Source organism: Bacillus rossius, chromosome 12 (genome assembly GCF_032445375.1).
Source record: "Bacillus rossius redtenbacheri isolate Brsri chromosome 12, Brsri_v3, whole genome shotgun sequence".
Lineage (NCBI taxonomy): Eukaryota > Metazoa > Arthropoda > Insecta > Phasmatodea > Bacillidae > Bacillus > Bacillus rossius.
The window spans coordinates 8,973,652-8,985,548 of NC_086339.1; positions in this window are offsets into that span (position 1 = coordinate 8,973,652).

Consider the following 11,897-nt stretch of genomic DNA (forward strand, 5'->3'; position numbering starts at 1 on the left):
TCTTTTTTTGATATATTACGCAGTCTCAGGTATAATGGTTTACATACCATTACCCAAGTCACATAAGGAAAAAAACCTTTCAACTTTAAATACTAATTTATTCAATTAGTTTCCTATCTTATAATTTATTTTAAATACTTAAACAGTAACTAAACCATTACATGAATACCATAATGAATATTATAAATTGCTAATTATCTTAAGGACAAAATAAATTTTTTTAAGTGACTATATTTTTCGCTTCTAGTGTACTTGCTCACGAACCACAAAGGCCTCGCTTGCTTGTTTAACTTCTCTTGCTGCTAGCAGTACAGGAGTCACTAGTGTTTTCTCAGTATGTAGTGAGTAGGGAAAACCTCTAGGAAAATCTTTCATCTGCTGGGGAAACAATTTGAGCCATGAAGTATTTATTTTTTTTTTTTAGCACACAAATACACACCACCATAAAAAATTTCATTTAAAACATTTTTTTTTCAAGAATTAAAATTAAAGAATTTATGTACTATACTTTACTACCATCACATTCACCATCATTATTAAACCAATTTTACTAGCCAAAATATTATTGAGACTGAACTACATTGGCGAAATGAACCTGGTATAAATGAGTGGATTTTTTATTTCATTCGCAAATTCTCTGTACTCATTGTAACTGGGTTTAGTCTTTGGTTTCATAAAACATACTCTGATGCATTCAGTCTTGTCTTGCTATTTATAGTGATTTTACTCTTAAAACTTTAATCTACCTGGGGTTTTGGTTTAAATTACTTTATTTTGAACAATTGGACTATAAGACTATAACACTATAAGGGATGACAGAAGTAAAGTTACATTTAAATATATGTTTTCAATGATGTAGTTATTTTCTATAAGACATCTTTTTTTACTAATGTTAACTATGTTACTGTACTAAAAATTTTCATAAAGTGACATCATTAATGTTTCCTTAAAACATTATGCAATGTAAAATGTAGTTAATTAAAAGAAAGAAAATTAGGCTAGTTGTCTTTACAAAATGAATTAATCTGTTATTAATTGTATTGTAGAGCAAAGTGAAGTCATGAAAACAGTCATGAAAATGTACTGTATATTACACAGATTACAATTTTTTATATTTTAATCAAAAAAATCGTATTTTAATCAAAAAACCCGATTTTAATCAAAAAATTGGTTTTTTTATTTTTTTTAAAAAAATCAGGATTTTTTCATACCCTGACTACAGGGCATGAAAACAGAATTCATACAGCATTACAGTCAGTCAGTGATAACTTACCTGCATCTGCCTAGAATGATTTCAGGTAGCACAAAAAGTGGATGAGAGCATACGCAGTTTCAATTTTAAGGCGTGGGACGAAGAACCTCTTTGCCTGTCATTTTCTTTCAAATTCTTTCCTTTTGATTTTTTTTTAGAATTTCTTAGGGCTTCGTAGGAGGAGGGGAAGGATATAACCCCCCCCCCCCCCCTCCCCAAGCAGGCTCAGTTTTCCGTGATTTCATGAAATCCTTCCTTTCTGCCGTAGGATTAGGCCAATTCCTTCACTAATGTGAGTCTGAACGACCTCTCTGTGAATGAATGAAAACTCAATGCAAGAAAAAATAATGTACAACTATAAACTGAAAGGAACACATACAAAATGAATTACAGTATTTATTTGTAGGTAAACATGTAATTTAAAGGCATTAAAATTGAAAAAAAAAAAAACCTGTTTAACTTTGCTAAACTTAATTTATTTCATAAAAAAATTGTGGTAATTTGCACTCATTTGGTTAAAATTAATACATTTTGTTGTGTTTTTTGTTAGTACATACTTATAAAATTATGAAAACCTGGAAATAGTTAAAGACCTAACCCTGTAGCTAGTCACCTACATTGTAATTGAACCACCAATACATCGTATCTGCGACCACATGTTTTAAAATTGAATATGTATGTATATTCAAATGCTGTGAAATTTTCAACAAACGCCACACAATAATGATTTTTGAGCAAGTATTAACATCTTTACACAAAAAAATAAAATAAAAAAGGAACAAGAAACCCAAACTCCATAACCTTCGAAATTTCAGTTTGACTTAAAAAGTATTACACACTAATTCCAAAAATTAAGTTGCCAATCAGGTACTAAATGAATACAAAATATAACGTACGACTATGAAAAAAGTTAAACCTTAGTCATAGACTTGCATGCAAAAAACACACTAAATGCTACACTACACAACAGCAATTCACCAGCCAAATATATTTTTTTCTGACAAAAAACATTAAGACTTGGTAACCACATATATTAAATTTCATATAATTTACAACTCTGATAATTTACTGACTGGTAAATTACTGCTTACGCACAAAACTATGTTACTGTTAGTACCAACTGTGACCCGTAAATTTTAATTTTTCGAGCAACTTTTAAATTTAAGCAACATATAAAACTGCGCAAATTCCAAAAAAAACAATGTTGTCCCAAAAACACAATCAATAATATGCACGAAAAGATGGCAAACGTGAGAAACAAAAATTATATGTAAAATTACTGTTTGTACAGCTGATGAACAGATTCTACACACTTAAGGGGATTGGTGCAGGACAAAAAACAGTCATTCGTCAGAATTTGTTGGAAATGAGCTTAAGTGTTTCATAAATGCTTGTTTATTACTACTGTATGGCCAGCCAGCACGTATATAAGCTAGCGGGTGAGATTTGGCAGGTTAGTGGCGAGAGAGCTTCTGTGAGGGGAGGTTGTCGAATGTTGCAGCTCTGAGGCCTGCCATCTAGCGGGAATCTTTCGAAGGTCTTACACAATATCGCCTTTCTCTCTCTATCTCTCTCTCCAACACGGACACCCAACCAGCTCTTATCGCTTCCCATCTCGCCTTATCCTTCATTCTCGGATCAGGTAGCCGCCCTTCCCCGCGTAGACTTTCGTGTTACTCCAGGAAACCAAGACAACCTGTGAACAATTTGTCCAAAGCTGAATTTTTGTACTGTAGTAGAGTTGACTATGCTTAATAACATACCGAAAGTTTACCACTGTAGACCTTGTGCGTTATCACCGAAAATTTGCATTTAAGTCCTAGGTGACAGCAACTTGCATCAGTCCATTAAAATGCTACCCATTTATACAGTTTTTAATTTAGACTGTCCATAAACTTACCAAAATAATCTAGAAACTTTAATACACCCATTAATGTTAGAAAAAACTTAAATTTTTAGTATATATGATATAAAGCGATTAATTCACGACATTTTTTTTTTATCTTTGCCACCCAGATAAAAATACGATTTACACCGATTTGAAGAGCCCAATGCGAAAAAATGTCTAAATACATGTTTTTAATTATACTTTTAGCTTTAATATAGTATATTTATAAAGAGTCTAGCATATTTAGTTGCCTCATTAAAGCTGCCCGAGCGTTGCAGTGTACTGCGGCCGTACTGATCTTTCACGGCCGGCGGGCTTTGAAACACGCTGCGTACTGCGACACTCAATAAACTTGGTCTTATTTTTGGATTACTTAAAATATATTTAATGCATATGATAGGGTGTATTCATGTTACATCTATTGAGATATACATATTATTTTTTTATATATGAATGATTTTTGATACAATAAAATTAACAATAAACAATTTCTGCTTGGAACTTGTAAATCAAAATTCTAGAGGACCTCTGATTTTATATATGTGTGTTCGTATTTTGTTACAAAAATTTTATTATTAAAAATTATTTTTTATTTCTAATACATTATATTATTTTAGATCAGAACTGTGCAAAATTTTAATGTAGCCTATATTATAATAAATATATATATATATATATATATATATATATTATAATATAGGCTACATTAAAATTTTGCACAGTTCTGATCTAAAATAATATAATGTATTAGAAATAAAAAATAATTTTTAATAATAAAATTTTTGTAACAAAATACGAACACACATATATAAAATCAGAGGTCCTCTAGAATTTTGATTTACAAGTTCCAAGCAGAAATTGTTTATTGTTAATTTTATTGTATCAAAAATCATTCATATATAAAAAAATAATATGTATATCTCAATAGATGTAACATGAATACACCCTATCATATGCATTAAATATATTTTAAGTAATCCAAAAATAAGACCAAGTTTATTGAGTGTCGCAGTACGCAGCGTGTTTCAAAGCCCGCCGGCCGTGAAAGATCAGTACGGCCGCAGTACACTGCAACGCTCGGGCAGCTTTAATGAGGCAACTAAATATGCTAGACTCTTTATAAATATACTATATTAAAGCTAAAAGTATAATTAAAAACATGTATTTAGACATTTTTTCGCATTGGGCTCTTCAAATCGGTGTAAATCGTATTTTTATCTGGGTGGCAAAGATAAAAAAAAAATGTCGTGAATTAATCGCTTTATATCATATATACTAAAAATTTAAGTTTTTTCTAACATTAATGGGTGTATTAAAGTTTCTAGATTATTTTGGTAAGTTTATGGACAGTCTAAATTAAAAACTGTATAAATGGGTAGCATTTTAATGGACTGATGCAAGTTGCTGTCACCTAGGACTTAAATGCAAATTTTCGGTGATAACGCACAAGGTCTACAGTGGTAAACTTTCGGTATGTTATTAAGCAATATATATATATATATATATTTAATTGTATGAAATTATTTTACTATATAACAATTGAAGAAAATGATACACCGTTAATGTGCTTGTTGAGTTTTGTCACTTTTATAACATAATTCGGATGATAATATTATTTTTTTCCAGAAAATAAATAATACATAAGTTGTGTTGTAAAATGTATTGATAGAATTACATATTTAGTAATTTTTTTTCTAAGTTAATTCATTGGAGTGCTGCGCCTAGCTTACTTCGTTGAATTGCTAGTGGCAAAGAGCGTTGGTGGATGTTTTTGCAAGAGTTTGACCGTATTTTATGACCCCAGCTGTGAGAGGGTGTTCGTCCCAGAAATCCTAACGGTCAAGGAAAATAGCCTTTCTCTGTAGTCACGTACGGGTCTGCTACTCGCGCAATATCGTCAGTTTATCACAACTTTCCGGGAAGTTCTATTGTTGTTATTTATTTATAATTTAGAAATTAAAGAGTCGATCATACTAACATTTTTACCTAAGCAAATTGCATCCTGGAAGATTTTTATCTACGTTTGCAGCAAAAATCACTTGCAGTTAGGAAACTTTTATTCTTTCAGAGTAAAATTCAGTCTGGAATTACCATACATTAAAAACCTTAGTTTTCTGGAGCAAAAAACGTCCCAGCACGAGCGACTTTAACACTGCTGCACCACACACTACGCAGCTTGAAATACATCAGTGGTCAGACTATTGTACCAGACACTCAAAATATACACATTTAAACCTTAAAAAAAAAACACAGACAATATTTATGAAGTGATTTTGACGTTACGCTCAACATATTTATGTAACATGTAGTCAAATTTCTATAAAAAAATATATTTATTTCTTACCTTTTAACAATTAAAATTACCAATTTAATAATAGGACGTTTTAACTTTGAGGTGTTTATCACAGTTACCATGTAGAACATTATTTTATATAACTTTGGTGCCATAATGAGAACCGACTTAAAAAAGTATTAAAGTTATTAAATTTACGAAACATTTTTGTGGATCATTGTAGAAATTATCATTAAGGACTCAACTGCTCATTTATTGGTGTGATCACAAGGTTTCATCGGTAAACTTTTGACGTGTTACTAAGAAATGTTCATTCTACTACTGTAAAAAAATTTTTCTTTGGGATAATTTTCCATGTATTAAAAATTTTTGTTTCTTAACAGCGAAATTCGTCTCGACCCGAACCTACTTCGACAACCTCGCAGTAGTATACACTACGCGGCTCGGATCGCTTTAGTGGTCAGACTAATTGTATGAGACACTTAAAAAATATACCAATTTAAAGATGAATAAATATGCAACAACGATTACTTTAAGCGATTTCCACGTTGGGCTCTTTAAGTTTATGTAAGATGTATTTATATTTCCTTAAAATTGAATGAAAGTGAATTCGTTAACTTTAATGATTTAAAAGGTCTATTTTATAGAAACATGTTAAACTTTGTGCTTTTTATCACTATCCTCAGATAGGGCAATGTTTCTAGATTATTTTGGGTTCCATACTGAGGTCTATTCCATAAACTGCATTTGCAATATCCATTATTGTGGATCGTTGCAAAAAAATTTAATTTTGGAATTAACTACTCGTTTTCGGTGTGACACACAAGGTTTGCGGCAGTACTTACACTTTTGACGTGTTACTAAGAAATGTTCATTCTACTACTGTACAAATTTCGGCTTTGGGATAATTTTCTATGTATTAAAAACCTTTGTTTCTTCACAGCGAAATTCGTCCCGACCCGAGCCTACTTCTGCAACCTCGCAGTAGTATACACTACGCGGCTCGGATCGCTTTAGTGGTCAGATACATTGTACCAGGCTCTCAACAAATAAACCAATTTAAAATTTAAGAACTAAATCGTGATCGTAAATTGGCCGCCATGGTGATTTGCGAATTTATGGAGAAATAAAAGCAGTTAAAATCATATGTAGTTTCCAAGAGACATTATTACATCACCAATCATCTTAAGTAACAGGTTTACAAAATTTCAACATATTCATTAACTAGTCAGTTTTTTTTCAAATGTGTTAGTATTAACAATCTGGACCATATCTAGTCGGTGAGGTCTGTATTGTTACAGACTATCTGTATTCCGGTATTTGGATTTTGAAGCTACTTAATGATTCGCTTTCAATGTCTATAGAAATATTCCTGCAATTGCAGGAATATTTCTACTCGATTTCAAAATTATAATTCCTGAACATTTGTAGCGGACACATTTCAATGTAACACTCACTGATTTTCGAGTTGTGTTGAGGTTTCGCATGCCACTTCGTGTACACGAGATGGCCCCTGCTCTGGTAACAATGAGTAGGGACACCTGTATTTCGCGAATACATTTCGTGTCAAGGTATTTCACAAAATACTGTAGCTTTTTATAAGAGGAAAGGCAAATTGTGAGGGTGCAGCAGTACTGTGACCACATTCTCATTGGCCTCGTCAAGAGCGGGACGACACCTCTCACCGCTCTCAGCCAATAACCACAGGAGAAAAGCTACAGTATTTTGTGAAATACCTTGACACGAAATGTATTCTCGAAATACAGGTGTCCCTAACAATGAGTCATCACAACCGGTGCTGTCTGTACGAGCGTCTTCACAAGTTATCCTGAAATATGTTCTTAAATATTAATTCAAGTGAATTCTTAAAATCCTACACACCTTATCTTAAGTGTCGTAAGTGAATCATTATATTTTGTAAATCCATATAATATAGGAGCCACCATGGCGCGAAGCGATGGACGCGATACGAATATTTTTTTTTACCAACCACTACATCAGTAAATATTTGTGGTTTCCATTCGCTATGAATTCAAGCATGTAACATTTGTACTGCTTCTTCAATTCGGCCACAGTTAAATGGGAGGCTCTGAATCCCTGAAAACTCCTCAACAAAATCAACGATGAATCACAGGCATTATAACAAACAGTTGTCACAAGTCAAGTAGCCAATGAGCAGGTGACATTTTTCGAGTCCGTAGAGGATTGACTATCGTACAGGTCATTAACAACACGCCCTTACGCGCATGGTTAATACCCGCATGAGTAGAGCAGAGGTGCCCACCTCTCCCCCCCCCCCAAACACTATGACTCACCCCCCCCCCCAAACTAATTATGCCCCCCCCCCCGAATTTTTTTATGCCATTTTCTAAATGATTTACTCAGTTATTTTATAATATTATACTTTTTTAGTATTATATTTTATCACATTTTGCATTAATTAAAACTGATTTTCTAATAATAATTTTGGTAATATCAGGTAATATTTCCATCCTGAACCGACAGATGCCAAACTGCTTTTGTTGAGGAAAGTGCGGGGTTGCCAATTTGATTTACAAGATCCCTTTCATTTATCAAAGCACCAGAATCGTATTTTCACATTAGAAGCTATAATTATGTAAATAATATATACATTTTTCTCGTCTTTTAACCCCCCCCCCCCCCCTGAAATATTAATGACGCAGTCTGCGTCGTTACCCCCCCCTTGTGGGTACCCCTGAGTAGAGTGTAAAGGCGTAAGCATGATACACATCTGGTCCTCATCTAACCGCGCACACTTAGATTTAACTCAGGATAGGGTGAAAAATGTTTACTAATTTTGCAGTCCTAACAGTCACCAACGAAACGCCAGCAAAATAAATAAATAAGGCCACGAATATTGTTCGTGAATGAAGGCGAAGCTGATACTTTGGAAACGTTACCAGCATATATTAAATAATGTTTAACTATTATTTACGTAGCTTACTTCTTAAAACTGCATTCATGTAAACTGATTTTGTGTGAGACTATGTTGAGTGTTTTCTGCTACACTTATTTTTCTGAAACAAAGTATATTGTGGCTTAATAAACTTTTTAACATTGATGCCTGTCATAAAAAAAATTCAAACGTAATCATACGGATACATGTTGAGTATAGTTTATGAATGGTTCACGCATTGCTGGAAAAAAAAAAGCATGTTTACAATTTTACACATCTTTATGTTGTCGCATCGCGTCCATCGCGTTGTACATACGCAACTCTGAAAAATAAATGTATGGTAAAAAAGCTATAATAAAATAATCTCTTATCTTTCTTTATTCTTTTTTCTAAGCACTCTAATGGCTTTCGATAGTTTTGTTCTTTTGTGTACTATGCTTGGTGGAGGTTTCTTCGGCATTTTATTCCTGAATAAATCTCACGCTTACAACAAAAAACATCTAGCTAAATCACTGTGCTAAATAATAACAGAGAATAACCAGTCAATTATACGCCGAGCTAGACCAAACACGTTCTCTTATCTACTGAAAATGAGTACGTTGACCTTCATATCAGTTTCGCGCGAAATCCCGTCTCCCCTTCGTAAACAGCAGACAGCTGAGGCAGGGTGGGAACGAGAGAAAACACTGGCTGCAAACAGTTCGGGAAACTGTCGCAAGGTGTCACTACTGTCCAGCGCGCTCCATAATTTCTCGTATCCGAGCTTGCACGCTGCTCAAACTTCTACAGTTACGTTTTTACTTTAGGTCCGACTGCAATAAGCTAAAGACTAAAATAAAGTCAATCATTCAGCCGACAGATATATTGGCGTTTGAATTACAAATGAAAACGCGAATGTTATTAAATTCGCAAATGAATATCACGCAATTTCGTAGCAGCTCATTTATTAAAATTCAAATTGTAAATACGTTAAATTGATAATGATTACAGATAAAATAATGGTCACAGTCATATCTCCCGTGTCTGAAAATTTATCTGCGAAAGTTTTACCACTGAATTCTTTATAGTTTATTAATAAAGCTTGAATTAAAGAAATTCCCGAAAATCAGCAATAACTTAATTAAAATAAAAAAATAAAAAAAATAATTTTACACCAGAATGGTTCAAATCTTCTCTAGAAGCTGAATCATTAACAAATATATTGTTTTTTTTAATACGATGCTGGTGCACCAATCCCCTTAAAGAGTTGTGTTTAGTTACCAAAATATATATATATATATTTGAAAGGCACTAATAACTATTTAATGTTAATTTGAGTAGTTCCATATTAGGTTTGCAAACTGGTTAGATAAACAAACTACTTTGCATTGTCTTTTTATAAAATATCAAAGTAGATACATTTGACAAGAAAGTAGTTATCGCATAGTTCACGTTAATGCCATCTTGTTTCAAAATAAGGTTAGCTAAAAATGTTTCCAGTTGGTACCCAAGATGCAGCACTTTATGGATGTTAAAAGGATCTCCACAAAACTTGCCCCCGAGGACAAGAACCCGATATTTGCAAACGACCCGACGCGAAAATTACTGCAGCTTAAAAAGTTCCGTACGATTACGCTCCGCGACACAATTTTTTTTCTTTCGGCACACGCTTCAACAGCCAAAACGAGACTTGAACAAATCAAGTATACGTAAGAGACACCTCTAATTCAAGCTACCGGCAAATATTAATATAATATACCAATTAGACAAGGTCTGGTCAACCGAAGGACCAAACCACTTTTTTGATGCTTTGTGAACACGTATTTACTGGAGATCCGTTTCCACATTATATCTATCCTTATTTCTATTACTAAGTGGAGACAATACAACACACTCCCCATAACACAATCATCCACATTTAAAACATCAAACAAAATGCATATATTTCTTTAAAAAATAAAAACAAAATGTCTTTTTCCTGTTGGCGAGGATAACTTAGTGCCAAGGATCAGAGAAAAACACAACAAATAAAATAATTCTAAGTTTAGATTTGGTAACTTGTGGGTAGAGCCAATCCAGAGCATGATCATTAATATAAGTATCATATAAATTGTCACAACTTGTTTAGCCCTGCAAATTTATATACGGATAGTACAGAAACTTCACAGGGGCTTAAAAGAAATAAGTGATGTGGTTTGAGAATATAAAGGAAGAACATGAGGTAGTAAGACTAGACACAGTTATTTGGTATTAATTAGCTCCGATAGAACAGTTGCTGGGACAGGCATTAAAATGAATAACATTATTTTTTTTTCTAAGCTACTAAAATCACTCTTCTCATACAAAAATATTTGTAGCTCAGGTACAACCAGATATTATTCACAAGAGAAGAAAATCAGATTCAGTTTTTCAAAATATCATCAAAAAGATTTTACTACGAACTGCCACTGTGAACTTCATAAATTTCAATACCTAGTTACAGCCTGCCTTGTCTAATTATGCAAGGATATGATTAAGTATTACAGTTATTTGCATTTAGAAAGAAATGTATTTTTTTTTCTTGCTGAAAATATGCTGCTATAAGACAGTAATGAAAGCTACCATCATCAAACTAAATGTAATGGAATTGCAGAAGAATCCCGCTAATCCAAAAACTACACGAACTGGACCCTGTACAGTTCAGACGGAATTTGCCTTAAAATGCAGGCAATACAAGTGTTAGAAGGGCGTTAACTGTAAAAATCTACATTTATTCCTTCATAAATACAACTTTTCCTACAGCTTAAATTGTGTAGTAGACCTGTGTGAATACTAGTTATTGATACAAAGTGATTATCTAATTGAATTTTTAAAATATTTGTGAAGTGGAATGGAATTGTGAATACCTTCTGTTCTCGGCAAAGCTGCATTACACTTATTTTACAAAATACAGGATTGAAGTTGAATAATACATAATCGTTTAATTTTTTAACTGAGTACGTGATTAACCAATTGGTCTCTATATATTATATTCAATATAATATATTCAATAAAAATTATAAAATACCAATGTACAATATTAATATTGAGCATTCATAAAAACAAATAGAATACCTTTATTCCTTTTAAGTAACCAACTTTATTCAAGCAAAATGTATACAACAGAAAAGAAAAAAAAAACTTTTATGAGCAATGGTTAGGTTACCAATCTTTTAAAGCTTTGCAAAAAAATGCAAACATTTGCATCACAACCGAAGCTTCAAATATAGCAAATTTCCTGGTGAAGTCAAATAGAATGTTGAAAAGAGTTTCAATTTATTTGCTTAGTCAAAACTTTGCACAGGCCTATTGTATATGTAGACCTAATTCTAAACTTACAAAATAGAGAAGAAAATTGCTTTTTTTTTATCCTGCATTAATGAAATGGATTAGCGAGACTTTACTGAACTCCAAATTTAAAAGTCAATATTATGTGTTAGAAAATCTCAATTGCAATAATAGTACAATAGTACAATGTCAGTTTTACTCTCCATGTATTTAACCTCTCACCACATCACATATAGAATTTTTCATTATCAAGAGACATTAT